Consider the following 16673-nt stretch of genomic DNA (forward strand, 5'->3'; position numbering starts at 1 on the left):
TTAACTAAAGGAAAACCTTCCTAGGAAAGTTACGCAGTTATTGACAGGGGTCCTTTTCATTTGAAGTTTGGTCTATGGGTGTTTGTTAGTGCTTTTGTTGTGAATTTTAAAAATAGCATTCTCAACTAAGGAGACACAATCTAGAGAACAGAGCCCTTCATCATAACTGCCACTCAGGCAGCTGTGAATATGGCTTTGTTGAGTGCTAGAAGGTCAAACAGCATACAAGACAAACCCAAGGAGAGGGCACTGCACCAGAACACAGGAACACTTAGAAATGCATTTCCACACTCAGCTGCAGCAGGCTACACAGGGGAGAAACACTTTCTTGAAGGTTTATTTTTAAACCACTATAGGGTTTTAGAAGTGAATTTTCAATAGGTCAGTGAATTCCCAGTACTACTTATTAAATATAGGAGTTACTGTAACAACAATAAAGATTTGCAAAAACCATTTATATTTACCCTTAGGTTAAAGTGTCTGATTTTTACTAGTATTATGAATTATTTACTCAGAGCCTATATACCAATACTCAATGGAACACTATTTGTAAGATGGGGAGACAGTTAATATTGGGTCACTCAAATAAAACCAGGCAACTGATCTTCAATTGTTAATTATGTAAATTAGCTGTGAGGTGGTAGTGCTAATTCTGCCCTTGGCTGTTATTCTCATGACAAGGGTACTATACATATTTATTGAAAAAAATTCCTTGTATAAGTAGACCTGTGCAGTTTAAACCTGTTATTCAAGGATCAGTGTGTTACTCTTTATGGGAGCCATTACTTATTATGAAGACCTAGAGAAAAGTAGTTTGTATTGGTCTATTTTAATTATTTAAAACCGCTACTTTACTGCATGTTTTTCAGCCCTGTTATTTCAAAGATTATCTACAGCAAGCTTTGTAATGGGCAAAGATGGGGAAATATGTGACTCTAGAAATATTTGACTCCTTAAGTCCATGGAAAGATCTGCTGCAGAGATTTCTCACTATGCTAAATACAGGATCACATCGGGCTTGAACTCAGGCAAAGAACAGAGACTTGCCGTTCACCAGTAACATGTCAACAAGCTATCAGACACTGGATGAAAGGTTGTTTTAGCTCACCGTGTTCCCTGCTTTCATCAAGTGTGAGAGCCAGCTAAGTTCTACTCAAATTAGCACTGATGTGTCAGAAAGTTTTCAAAAAGTTGCACAGCTTTCAATCTCCCAGAACTCAAATAGAAAATTACCCAATTTCTGGTGTTCCCAAGGGTTGAACACAGGGAACGAGCAATGAAAATCAGGTAAATGCTATAAAAATATTCAATTAGAGACACTGTAACCTGATATACCTCATATTTATGTCTATCACTACCCAGGAGAAGTGACAGTTACTTTACCTGTCATTCCTGAGGAAGAATTTGAGGGACAGTGGATTTGTTTCTAAAGTTATTCCTGTATTTAGACACTACACCCCCAGAGCCTTGTCCCAAAGCATAAGACAGGCACACAAGAGTTAGAATTTAAGTTTGATGGTGGTGAAAGGGAACAGAAGAGCATGGCTGATAAGATTTCTAGGACCTCCTCTTTCTTTTTTACAATATGTCTAGTGTTTTTGTCTTTCTTAAATTCAAAAGAATACAGCATTCAAAAAACATGAAGCATGTGAATTGTATATATTGACACAATACTAATTCAATGACTCGTCAATTAATCCTCAAAAATGTCTGAATAATCAAGAATTGTTACAACCTCATATCACCTTAACTGTGCTGAGACTCTTATTTATGAACTATGACAACCTCTCCATATCTCACTAGTTGATTAACATTAGCAATTAGTCCGTCACAGCTATGAGGGTTATATTATCCCTATTACCACACACTAATGAAAATGAGTCTTCAGATGTTACAAGGAAAGGTGTTTTTAAACAGATATGTATATACATATATTTTTAAATCAGGAGGATTCTCTTTTACAGATCATGCTAGAATTTTGGCTACAAAAAAGAGATCATCTACTCTATTTTAAGACAAAATAATATAATATCATTAAAAATAACAATTGGCAGAAATGTCCTGCATGTTCATGTTTCCTCAATTCTCCCAGCAAACTTATGCCCATTTTCCAGATGATTTTAGCAGTGTACCAAAGCCCCTTTGTTCATCTTTTCTATTCCTTTCAACTCAATCTATGTCCTGAATCAGGCAACCTGGACTACACTAACCATTCCATTCTCCTGTGTTTTCTAAATTACCTAAAATGAAAGCACTATTGAATAAAAAACAAAACAAAAGCATCCATAATCATTTGTTGAGCACAATTAAAGTTCAATGATTCCCTGAAATGATTTTAGGAATTTCTTAACATTTCCAAACAAATTTCCATGACATTTTATAGCAAGACTTTTTTCCTTTTGGCATTAACAATCTTAAAATTATGTATCAATTTGTCAGGCTTCTCAATTAGATCAGTCAACAAAGAGAATAAGGTATTAGTATGCTTTCCTTAATATTGTATACAAAAAGCTGAAGTATTTTCAGGGTCCAATTATAGAAAACTCTATATTATTTAGACCTTTTTTTCTATTTTTTTTTCTTTTTAAAAAATATGTTTTTATTAATTTCAGAGAGAGAGGAAGAAAGAGGGAGAGAGAGCGAGAAGCATCAATGAAAGAGAAACATCCATCAGCTGTCTACTGGAGGCCCTCTACTGGGGATCCAGCCTGCAGCCTGGGCATGTGCTCTGACCAGGAATCTAACCAGCAACCTCTTAGTGCATGGATGCTCAACCAACTGAGCTACACCAGCCAGGGATCTATTTTGTTTCCTGTGGACAACACTCAAGATCTTTCAATACTAATTAACACTCTTTTCACCAAAGACTAACAGGGAAGCTAAATGCTGTGGATGCTCATTTAATGCATGTGGTTTAGTGTGCTGACAATTGGGGTGATACTGGAGGCCATGCTACGGGGTAGGCAGGATTACAGAACTAAACATTATATTAAACCAAAGAGCAAAGAGTGATTATTTGAATTATTGGATAATCTGTGAATTCCTTTTAACCATGCTGTGTTCTCTACTTTAAATGAAATAAATAATGATGACCTCATTTACTTTGGGGAAGTTAACTTATTTATTTATCATGAGAGGCCCAGTGCATAAAATTCATGCACTGGGGAGGGGGGCCCTCAGCCCAGATTGTGAGAAGGCACAGGCCAGGCCGAAGGACCCCACCAGTGCACCATCAGGGCCAGGGAGGGATGTGGAAGGTTGGCCAGCAGGGGAGGGACTGCGGAAGGGCTCCAGGGCATGTCCAGCCCATCTCACTCAGTCCAGATGGGCCAGACCCCAGCAGCAAGCTAACCTACTGGTTGGAGCATCTGTCCCTGGTGGTCAGTGCATGTCATAGCGACTGGTCGACTGTCTGCCCCCTGGTTGTCAGTGCATGTCATGGTGAGCAGTTGAGCGGTCTTAGCATATCATTAGCATATTACAATTTGATTGGTTGAATGGCTGACCAGACACTTAGCATATTAGGCTTTTATTATATAGGATTAGATCATGTAATAAAAGTTTCCACTGTTACTGGTACAATATGAGCAGTATATCTATTCGTGAATATAAATGGAGCATCATAAGACACTACTCACAGAACAAACCGATATATTAGAAAATACTAGGTGTTATTTTAGAAAAGCATGACATGCATGATAGCTAAATATGTTTTGATTAGAAAAGTAATTTAACCTATTCTACTAGAAATTCAAATGCTACACGATTTTTTCTTAAATCTTAAGATCCTAATTTTTAAAATTTTAGAGATAGGAAAGGAGAGTAACATTGATGTGAGAGTCAAACATGGATCAGTTGCCTCCCTTGACTGGGGATCGAACCCAAAAATCAAACCCACCACCGTATGGTGCATAGGATGATGCTCCAACCAACTGTGCCACACTGGCCAGGGAAATACAAGATTTTTTTATATTATATTCCAAAGTTTTAGATTCATGCTTTAAAAATATACTTGTTTAGGAATATAGAATGATAATTAACATTAAAATTAGCATAAGCAACCTATAAATTGCTTTAGTGAGTTCCGTTAGTGACATCCAAGGACTTGGCCTCAGAAAACAGTGGCATATGTCTCCTTGTGAAAGGCACTGTTTCCTCCTGATGTTCTATCACAAACATCCCTTTTCCATTCATCATTCTTTGTGCTTCTAATACACTTACGTTTTTTAATATTCATGGATATTATTTGCTTGCACCTCTGTTTAATTTATCCAGAAGTTGACCTAAATACAAAAGCCAGTTGGAAGAGAAACAATCCTTTCTCTCTCTGCAGCTGTTGGCACTGAATTTGGGTCAGAGTAAGCACTATTTACACTAATAAAAGAGTAACATGCTAATTGACCGTACCTTCACGATGCCCACCAGCCAATCAGGAGTATGCAAATTAACCCAACAAAGATGGTGGGTTAATTTGCATACACAGGCGCCAAACGGCCGGGGGTGGGGTGGGATGCTTGCGTCACAGGCGTTCCACACCACCCCAGCCGCTCCGGGTCTCTGGGCAGCGTGAGAAGGCGGAAAGGCTGCTCCGGCCTGGAGCAGAAAGGCGGCTCCAGCCAGAACGAAGGCAGTGCCAGCAGCCTGGGGAAGGAAGACCCATTCTTGCACGAATCTTCATGCATCGGGCCTCTAGTGTTACTAATAAGACAGGACTCAGCTTTCAAGAACCTCACATTCATTTGAGGATATAGAGTTGAACAGCAAGACGATAGTCCATGATTTCTACAAGGCAGTGAACAATTATTGCTAATATCATGTGCTATAAGTAATCACAGGAAGTAGATGCATTGTAGGCAAAATATTCTAAGACGGTTCCAAGAAAAGGTTGGAAATAGAGATAAATCCTGGAAATGGGTGAGTGGTGAGGTAAAGGAAAAGAATTTAGCACCAAGTACTAATATGGAGAAAGTGTTTAAGGACAATATATAAGTAAATGAAATGTTGGTAGCAGACTGAGGAAATCACAGCACAACGCTAAAAGATTAGTCCAGATTCTGAAGACATTTCCTCTACTGCTTCTTCAGGTCTGCTCTACCTCTCTGCAGGTTTAGTAGACATAACTGCCAAGAGGATCCTAGGAGTTCTCAGTGATTAGTGAAATGGTCCACTCATCCTTTTTAAATTATATTGAACTTTTTGGGTCTATGAAGAAAAAGGAAGATTTAAGCTCTCCATGGCATATTTGCTGTGATATAACTGATATTTTGTAACCCATTATTCTGTATATACATTGGATTAATTTTCTCTACATATTTATATTGTGCTTATCTGCAATTTTTGGTCAAAATAGCTTTGAAAGTGCTTATTAAAATAAGCATCCATCAGTTTTATTTTTACCATCTATAAGAGGTGGCAGTGACCTGCGAACTTAGAGATGTCATTTTATTTTATTTTTAAAATATATTTTATTGATTTTTTACAGAGAGGAAGGGAGAGGGATAGAGAGCTAGAAACATCGATGAGAGAGAAACATCGACCAGCTGCCTCCTGCACACCCCCCACCGGGGATGTGCCTGCAACCAATGTACATGCCCTTGACCAGAATCAAACCTGGGACCCTTTAGTCCGCAGACCAACGCTCTATCCACTGAGCCAAACCGGTTTCGGCTAGAGATGTCATTTTAAACATATTCTTCCATGAAGAGGTCCCTAATGGTACCACGATTTATATCTACATAGATTTGGACAGGATTGGGAGATCTTTTATCCTATCTCCTCATTTTTATTGCAATAACATATATTTAAGTGCCTTGGCTTTCAAACTTTTCATAGATATTCTGAAAGTCTAAATCATTTTCATTTCTTTTTGACTAGCCTCAAACATTTTCAGTTTCTGACTACTACTTTTAAACTTTCTATAGAATTAAAATTCTCTAGAATTATTTTTGCTAGCTACTTTCAAGTTTCAATTTATATATATACATCTATTTCTTAGGTCCAATTCTGAATTACATTTTCATTTCTTAATTGTAGTACTTTTCTTCTACACCATTACTTCTCCATCTTCCTAATTATATTCTTAATTTTCATTTTGAAATAATATCAAACTTACCTGAAAATTGCAAGGATAGTATGAAGAATTCTCCCCTCCCTCTGGGTTACTTGAAAGTAAGTTGCCAACATAATTTCTGTTCTCTCCAAATATTTTAGTATTTCATTTCTAAAAACAAGGATATTTTCTTACATATCCACAGTAACCTTCAAAACCAGGGAATTTGTATTAACTTCTACCACCAAATGTACTAATCTCACTTAGATTTTACCAACTGTGTCAAAACTACACTTTATGGCAAAAGGACCCAGTTCTGAATCACATCATATCTAGTTTTTATGCATCATTAATTCTAGAACAGTTATAACTCTTTACTTCTATACCCTGACACTTTTAAATCAGAGTCTGAATTTTTACAGAATGTCCATCAACTTGGGTGTCAGTGTCTTCTCATGATTAAATTCAGGTTATGCATTTTGGCAGGAGTATCACAGATGGAAAACTTACAACAGGTGGTGCCTGATATCCAAGTGTCCCATTGCTGGTGATATTAACGTCGATCCCTTGCCAGCTTTCTCTACCATAATTACTCTTTTTCCCATTCCCATTAATGTTTTGGAGGGAATTTCATTCAGGTTATGGAAGTATTCCATTCTACCATGGAACTTTTACCCACTAGTTTTCACATCCACTGTATTTCTTGGCAGAATTAACAACTGCCATATTGTGATTTTCTGATTCCCCCAGAATCCTTCTACATTGCTTATTTGGCAATTTTCTGTAAGGAAAACTTTCCCTTCTCTTCATTTATTTACTCATGCTTTTTAAATTTATAATGGGACAAATTCAAGGGTTCTCATTTTATTCAAGTAGTTATATGTGGTATGATCATTATTTATTTTGATGTCCAAATTGTTCCAAATTTGACCAATAGAATTCTCCTTAGACTAACTCCTATGTACATTTGACATGTCACCATCATTCTTGAACACTTCCTTACTTCCTGGCACAAACAGACATTTTGCACTTGTCTTCTACTTTTCATATCTCAGCCCTGAACTTAGACATTTTTTTCCCTAATACGAGTGGAGAATGGTACTTAGGAACCAAGACCTAGAACCTGGTGTGCCCAGTGCTACTGGAGTATGGTTGCTCCCAGGCCCATTCACCGGATAAAGCTGTAAACGCTCTTATGTCAACATGTATTTCTATATTCATCTATATACACTGAAAACTCTGAAAAAGTAGGTAGTTTCTAAAGAAGAATCAGAATTTTTTTTTTGCAGTAATACCATGAAAGTCACACCCTAAAATTCAAGCCTATGGCTTATTTATCTCATCTGCTGCCTCTAGGATAAAGGAGACCTAGAGAATTTGCCTTTAGTTATAGCTTGAATTAATGTTCAGAACTAGACTGATAAGGATTCTACTGGATGTTGAGCTAAGCTATTCTAGTTTCTTTCTCCCCTTTAAACAAAGCCCTATTTTTTTTAAATCTGAAATGATCCATATTTAAATATATTCTCTTCTAATCAATTCAATTGCAAATTCAAGATAAACACAGCTTGAAAAGTCCACTGGCTACAAATGGCACCCTTTCAAAGAGAAATTATTAATTCAGCAAAACTCCAAGGGAAATAAATACATGGTTCTGCAGCCAAGGTAAGCACAAAGATCGGACTGAGTCTGTATTTAAAAGATTCTTTTGTCAAAATTCTGCCATCTGACAAGCACTAATTCCGTTAGAAATTGCATAGCTTGACATTTTTAATCAGTGCTTTCCTCAATCAGCCATTAGGTTTTTGTAAATTCTGGTGTTTTATAAGCAAAAAGAAGAAGAAAATTCTGGTGATTATCAGAGCGTTGATCTTATTACATTTTAGATTATTTTCACCACTAAATGTTAACGTGTTAAGCAAAAGATGCTATAAAACAGGGGTCCTCAAACTTTTTAAACAGGGGGCCAGTTCACTGTCCCTCAGACCGTTGGAGGGCCGGACTATAGTTTAAAAAAAACTATGAACAAATTCCTATGCACACTGCACATATCTTATTTTGAAGTAAAAAAACAAAACGGCAAAAACACCCGCATGTGGCCCGTGGGCCGTAGCTTGAGGGTGCCTGCTATAAAATAAAGACACATAGTTACATCTGGCATGGACACTTTCACTAATTATGTAAATTAGTGTAAGTGTGTATATGTTTCCTATACAGGTATACTCTAGACTTTTCTAAAGCTTCTGTATAACTTTTCCCCACTTATTATAATTCCTTCAGAATGAGAACCACCTTGCCTTTAAAACACTCCACATATTTCAATATGAGGTAGAGTGAACGAATGGAGTACAACTTAAAAAAGAAATCATTATAACATTTGGTCTCTTATTGAATTATTTTCCAACAAAGGCTTTAAAAAATATAGCTGACCATCTCATGATATATTAGAAATGGAAGATTTTAGAATCAATTAGGTCTCTTTATTTTCTGCTCTGTACTTGTATAGGCCATTGGATATGCTTACCTCTGGGATAAATAAGACCCCTTGTCTTTTCTTATTGTTACAATGAACAAATATTTAGAGTGCTTTTCTGATGGATCCCATAAATGGAATAATAGAAATAAGGGGTCGAGCAATTGGGTCTATTTCAAAGGGACTAACCAAGTAGGTCTATCCTTAGTGGCTAATATTGGGTAGATATTTCCACCTATTAAAATGTTGTATAGACACACCTGTCATATTAATCCATTTTAATGAAAAGCAGAAAAACTGGTCTACATTTATTGCATTTTAATAGAATTTTCGTTTTTCTTTCAAGTAATTATAGAGATGGAAATGTTGATTTTACTGTAGCATACTTTATTATGTCTAAAGCATTTAAATATAATATACATTTTCTGAAAATTTTACTTAGTAAATCAGCATTTGTTATTTCCTCTTTTGTTGGTATGACTGAAAATATTTTTAGGTACATACCCCTCAGCATAAACTAGAAACTGAGAAAACAACTGAATATGTTCAAATATTTAAGGTACCCAAATTTATGATAGTTGAGTTTACATTATTAGCTATATTACTGAATTTCATGAACTTCATAAGGTTAATTACAGAGAACTTATTCATTCTATTCAGGTTATAGGAAAACATAACAAAGGTGGTTTTCTTCCCCACCCCCCCCCCTTTGTCATTCTGGAAACACAAGGTCCTCAGTTATATATATTTGTTGTGGTTGTTGTTAATCATCACCCAAGGATATTTTTCCATTGATTTTTAGAGATAATAGAAGGGAGGGAGGGAGGGAGGGAGGGAGGGAGGGAGAGAGAGAGAGAGAGAGAGAGAGAGAGAGAGAGAGAGAGAGAGATTGAGAGATATTGATTAGCTGCCTCCTGAATGTGCCCCACCAGGGCCAGGGATCCAACCTGCAACCCCTGTTGTGCCCTAGACTGGGAATTGAACTTACGACCCTTAGGTGTGTGGGCCAACACTCTAACCACTGAACCAAATTGTCCAGGGCTGAAAAATATTTGATAGATTAATTTTCCCTTCTATTTTCTCTTTCTAAAATTTCTACTATTCAAATATATTCCATTTCATTTTACTATTTTTCTTATTATATTTTCTATTTCATTTTCTTCTTGTTTTATTTTACTTCCCTCCTCGATTTTATTGCTTAAAAGTTATATTAAGTATTTTTAAATGTTCTGCTATTGTATTTTTATGATCTTATTTTTGATCTCCAAATACCTTTTATTACATTTTATTCTTGTTAATGGAATAAATTACTTTGTGAGTTCAATCTGAAAACATTAATATGTTTAAGCCTGTCTTCCCTCCTTCCCTCTGTATAAGTTTATATTTCTTACACATTTTTCTTCTCTTTCTCCTTCTCTCTCTCTCTCTCTCTCTCTCTCTCTCTCTCTATCTCTCTCACACTTCTAATCAATGTTATAAGATTTCCTCAGATACATGAAAAGCTTTGTTTTGGGAACCGGATTTCAGGTTCTCTATGACTTTCTTCATGGACTGCTGAGAATTTTTGTGCAACTGGATTCATGAGTGAGAATACACAGAGAAGTTGCAACCGGAGATGAAAATTAGAGAGACATAAATGTTTAGGATGCATTTATAGCTATGGGAGTCCAAAAAACTGTAGCACCTTTTCAATTTAGCCATACATGAGAGTTTTCTATGTATTACGATCTACGGTGATTAATTTACTAGTAAGCTAATATGTATCACCGGGAAAAATTAACATATAATTATTTTACATTCTGCAAAAGAACTAAGAGCTGTTTGCGTATTTTTAACTTCTCCATTTAAAGTTATGTAATAATAGAAAACAGATATTAAAAGAACCTAAACCAAAAAAAAGAACCACAATGAGAAAAATAATTTTTAAAATTAATAAATTACATTAATACCCATAAAATGATTAGGTTCCATTAATACAAACATGGGACTTTTACATAATTTCAGATACATAAAATTGATATTCTATTATTAAATACATAATAACCTAAGCTAAACAATCATTAATATATCATTGGGATGAAAAACAAACCAGCTGTATGGTATAATAGCAAAAAAACTAAATAATTTTATATGTTACTCATTTAGCAGAAATCATTTCCAAAATTGCTACAAGATGTATTTCTATTTTTCATGTAACTGTTACTGTAAAATTTAAACTGGGTATAGCTGGAAAAATTGCTTTCCAAATTATCATAAAATTATACTTAAGAATCTATCAAATCTTTAAAATCAACAATTTGAAAAGGAAATAAATTTCTAAAAGAACTTAACAGAGGTGCTCAAAATATAAACAATAACATAATGTTCTATGCTTAAAACAATTCACAAACTCCTTTCCTAAAAAGGAAATTCAGTGCAAGAGAAAAAATTCCCATAATAAAATGATTTGCATTGTGCTTAAGAGAAATAAGAGTTTTAGAACACTGATTATTTTAAAAAATCAAATCCCAATTCCCTTTCTCTTTATTTCTAATAACCTACAATGTCATATGTACTTGCTTTTTTTTTACCATAAATTTGACTTAATAACTTTTTAAAAATATTTTTTTAATGATTTCAGTGAGGATGGGAGAGACAGAGAAAGATGGAAAGATCAATGATGAAAGAGAATCATTGGTTGGCTGCCTCCTCCATGCTCCCGACTAGGAATTGAACCATGATCTCCTGGTTCATAGGTCTATGCTCAACCACTGAGCCAGGCTGGCCATGCCTTAATAACTTTTTTAAACCTTTCCCCATAAGCCTTGTATTGTTGGTTCAGCAATCTTCTGTATTAAGTGAGAGTATCCCCACATGTCTAAAATACATTGCCTATTTATCAGTAGAAAATGATAATATATATTGGGGGGACAAAGCAGATCAGCTGCCCGATAAATTATACTTACTGAAGGGTTTATAGCACATCAAAATGGTATTGGTGGACCTGAAAAATACTAAACGTGTTCAGATATTGTCACCTGAAAATTCTTTTCCTTTCATTTAGAGAAACAAAATTGCAACCTTGTATCCAAGACCAAATGGTAGATTCTAGCATCACATTCTAAACATGTACAGACAGAGAATAGATGGAAACGGAGGCACTAGCATTTATAATTCTAATTTGCAGCTTGAAACAATATGAGCAATACTTTTTTAGGAAGAAGATAAAATATTCATTTATTTAAAAATGTCCTTTGAAATTTCAGAGAGAAAGTCCTAGCAAGGGATTATTTACAAAGCCATACAATAATTACTTCTGTATGGTTGTGCTGGTAATTATTGGCATTCACATTAGAGTAATTAATTCTAACAAAAGATCCCAACATGGTCACACTTTCATGTAAATTAGATTTAATGACATTTGGTCTGGCTGTAGGAAAATCTGTACTGTAAAATTATCATCTTTGTTGTCTTTACAAATACTTCTGGTAAGGAGGTATCCCTCTAGGATTAAAAAAAGTAGTAGTCCGTTTAACTTTCACCTTCTTTAACCTGAACATACAGCTATACATATGTAAAAATATTTATGTTTCTAATTGTGCTTTTCTAAAGGACACCATCAGCTATTCATAATGCATAGTTTATCCACAGTATCAATTCATAGCAGACACACTTGCAAGGGAGTTGTATGTGTGTATAATAGTACCATTTCTCAGTTGGAGTCTTTTGCTTGATGTAACACCAAAACCTGGAAATGAATAGTGTTTGCTGAGTAGAGGAAACGAACAAACACGCAGCTATCATCATTCAAGCAGTAACAATACATTTATGCTCAAGTAGTCATTTCTTCCCAGTGAACTCTTCTAGAGGCATTCAACAACTCCTAATCACTTATCCTTCATGCCATTCACATGCCATTAGGCGCTGAATACGCAAATCACCATAACAACATGGAAATGAAGAAATATCAGCACTCTCAGTTTTGTTGTTCATCGATCTCAGCACTTTTCCTGATTCAATGTGTGCCCAATTGTCTCTGGGAGAATAACTGAATGATTTTCACCATTACGTTGCACTTTCTTCTTTAAGAGAACTTAGTGAAGTCTCTGGAGAGGTGTATGTGTGCCCAGAATTTCTGAATCTACTCCCTTGTTGGTTTTAAAAATTATTACAAAGCATGAATTTAATAAAAACTATTCTGTTCATAACTTCCTTTTTTGCTTAACAACCTTGAAAAATGTCAGTGGATTTCCAAGTGTTCTCTCTCTTGGCAGTAATAACCTCATTATGCAGGGATGCCCTGCCTAGACATGTGACCACATTGGTGGGTCCCACAGTCACTCCTCTCTCTCACTGCCTTCATCCTGGCTTCCATATGTAATGGTAATGCTACCTGCAGATCAGGTATCCTTCCTCTTTCCTTGGAATTAAATTCTCATGTTAGATTCAGAACTGACTGCACATTTCAACACAGTTTTAAAATAATGATATTCCAAATGAAATGATTTACACTCATATATGATCTCAACTGCTCTAATCAAATTTCAATATTTCAACAATAGTTACTGTTTATTTCAGATCTGGCCAAATCTAATGTCTCTTTTTTTTTCTGATTATATTTAATTCTTTATTAAGACTTGCAAATAAAATTAACCTGTGTATTATGTTTTTCTATCCTACTACCCTGAAACTTATAAAAAGTAGAAACATGCACCACTGTATTCCCTGTATAGTACTGATGATTTTGAGCCCTTACAATTTGCCTACAGAATGCCAAAAAATGTGTATGTGTGCGTGGTGCCTATTTCTCCCATATCCTTTGAATAGGGCACCACACTCAGCTGAATCAGTCTCCGGCTGTTCTCAGCTATTAGTGGTCTTTTCTGAGAAGAGTGTTGCAATTTGAAAAAAAATAATTTTCCCTTTGATTTAGCCAATGAGGTTTCTTTATTAATATTTTAAATCACCCCTACCCAAATACAAATAACCACAAAACGTATTTGTCACTCAAAACCAGAACAACTTCTAAAACTCCAGTTGACACTTGACCAACACAGGAATTCGAAGAGCTTACCCCCCACGTAGTCCAAAATCCACATATAACCTTTGAATCCACATATAAACTTTAGTCATCCCTTTGTATCTGTGGGAACTGTTTCCAGGACCCCTGTGGATACCCAAATTTGCAGATGCTCATATGACTTTTATAAAATGCCATAAAACAACACCTACGGTGGGCCCCCCACCTCTGCAGATTTCCAAGAGTTAGTAAAAAATACTGGTTTTGATCTGCAGTTGATTAAATCCCTGGTAGTGAAACCTGGGAGTAGGGAGGGCCCACTGTATATTGCTTGAAAAAAAACCCTCATGTAAGTGGACCTACCCAGTTTAAACCCATGTTATTCAAGGGCAAATTGTAATAGCAGAATGGCACAATCCCTTCACTCTTTATACAATATCCCTAAAAAAAACACACAAATCTTAGACAAGACATTTTTATGATGAACAAAATTTTCTTAGTGAAATATTATTTGGATCCGAGGGAAAGAGAACATGTTGAAATTAGAGAGAAGGAAAAACCAGCCATGAGACAGAGTAAAGAACTGTTAAACCAAACTAACCTGATGCAACAAGAACCAACACTGGATACCTATTGGAAGTTGTAAATAAAGAGTAAACTGAGAAAGGAAAGAAAAAAGGAGCTTTAGCACAGTACCACCTTATGCCCTGGTAGGGCTGATGTACAACCAGACCTACACTGGGAGAGGAGTATTTTGTTTTGGTTTTTAAAATATGTTTTATTGATTTTACAGAGAGAGGAAGGGAGAGAGGGGAGCGAGAGAAATATTGGGGACCTAGTCCACAACCTGGGCATGTGTCCTGACCTGGAATTGGACCATCTCTGTGCAAGGGATGACAACCAACCAACTGAGTCACAGCATCCAGGTAAAGAGAGAGAAGTTGTTTTTATAACACATTTGAAAGGCTCGAATCAATAGGACCCAGTTTGGTAAGACATTTTGCCCATGTGTATATATGGTAGTAAATTGAATAAGGTGTTCTAGGCAACTCATTCATTGAATAATTAACACTCGGCATGGAAATTTTTATCTGATACGCATTAAAAACTGTTATTTGACTAGGAGCCAAGAAAACTCAACAGGGTAAGTATACTATTTTCAATAAATGGTGTTAGGAAAACTAAATTTTCACACACAAAAGAATGAAATTGTACCCCTATATTTCAACACTAATAAAAATTAAATTGAACTGATTTGAAGATTTAAATGTAAGATCTGAAACAATAAGACTCCTTTAAGGTAACATAGGGGAAAGGACCCTTGACATTATGATTGACAGTGATTTTTCTTTTTTGGATATGACATCTAAAGCACAAGCAACAAAAGCAAAAATAAACAAATAAAAAGCTTGTGCACAGCAAGGCAAAACATCAACAAAATGAAAAGGGAACCTATAGAATGAGAGAAAATAATTACAAACTATACATCTGACATAAGGCTGATATACAAATATAAAAAAACTCAAAGACCTCAATAGCAAAAAAAAAAAACCAACAACAACACAAAAACAAATAATATGATTGAAAAGTGGGTGAAGGATCTGAATAAGCATTTCTTCCAAAGACGACATACAGATGGCCAATAGGTACACCAAATGGTGCTCGATATCACTAGTCATCAGGGAAATGCAAATCAAAATCACAGTGAAAAGATAACACCTCACACCTGTTAGAACATCTACTATAAAAAAGATGAGAGACAACAAATGCTGGGGAGGATGTGGAACAAAGGGAACCACTGTACTGTTGGTAGGAATATCAACTGGTACAACTACTGCAAGGAACAGTATAGAGATTCCTCAAAAAAGTGAAAATCGATCCAGCAGTCCCACTTCTGGGTGCATATCCAAAGGAAATGAAAACAAAATACTGAAGAGACATCTGTACCTCCTTGTTCATCGCAGCATTATTCACAATAGAGATCCCATGAAAACAATCTGAAAGTCCATCAACAGATGAATGGATGATGAAAATGTAACACACACACTCACACACACAAAACAGAATATTAGCCATCCAGGTAAAAGAAAAACCTTCTTCCATCGTGACAGCATGGATGAACATGCAATGAAATGGGTTAGATACAAAGTTCCCATAGAGCATTGTTAACATTTGGGAATGTAGAGAAAAGTTATATACATTATTTTTGCTACTGTTACATACCTTTGAAAGGAGTTTGAAATGAAAAGTTAAAATGAAAAAATAAATAAATATAAATATTCTGTCCAAAGAAAGCGGAGCTAGATATAATAAGCAGCACTAGAGGGAGGCTAGGAATTAGTAGCAGCAATAAAGCAAAATGTGTGCCTGGGGGAAAGAGTGAGGCTGCAACAGGTCCAACTGCGGCGGTGCTTCCGTTGTAAGTTAAGGAGGTTGCATTTTAGTCCGTTGCCAATGGGGAGCCAGGGAGAGAACCTGAGCTGGCCAGTGACAGGGTCATAGCAGAGGTTTGTGAGGGGGAGCACCGGAGCGAACATGGATGGATTGGGTAGGTCACACTAAGGAAGCCACTTAGGAAGCCTCAATAACCTTTAAGTACCTATATGTTAGGCCCTCTAAGTGCCTAAACTAGAGCAGCAAAAAAAATAGGCATAAAATATAAAAATCATGAAGAAATGTAACTTGATAATATTTTTTTTATAAGAAGGAGTCTGCAGTGGACACCGTTATGCACTAATCAGGGGCCCACTCATGAATAAAGGGCCCATTTCCCCTGTGGAATTTCCTTGTCTAAAGAGAGTCACTTTACCCAAGATCTCTTCCCTTTCCTTGGGAGAACTGAATCCAATAACTGGGCAAAGAGGAATAACAAGCCCCAGGCCCATCACCCCATCTCAGGCCAATGCCGAAGGGCCATCCTAGGTTCAGAGCTTCTGATGAGGTCAGCCGAAAACTTTGCTCAGAATACACTGCATCCAACCTCTCCCCACCCCAATCCTCCCGTATTTCCTTCACTTGCCCCTTTGTTCCTTTCCACTCCACAGCTAGAGATCCCAAGTAAACCCCTACATGCTAATGTCCAGGAGCACCCCCAGTAAACCCCTACATGCTAATGTCCAGGAGCACCCCCAGTAAACCCCCTACATGCTAAT

The 16673-nt window shown here is 36.2% G+C and overlaps 1 protein-coding gene across 1 annotated transcript in view; it reads right to left on the reverse strand.

The window, feature by feature from the left end:
• The window catches only part of CNTNAP2 (contactin associated protein 2), a 1845950-nt gene that overhangs the window by 1109473 nt on the left and 719804 nt on the right, over positions 1 to 16673 (reverse strand). The window lies entirely within an intron of this gene.

The sequence above is a fragment of the Cnephaeus nilssonii genome, assembly GCF_951640355.1.
Source record: "Cnephaeus nilssonii genome assembly, chromosome: 12".
Taxonomy (NCBI): Eukaryota; Metazoa; Chordata; class Mammalia; order Chiroptera; family Vespertilionidae; genus Cnephaeus; species Cnephaeus nilssonii.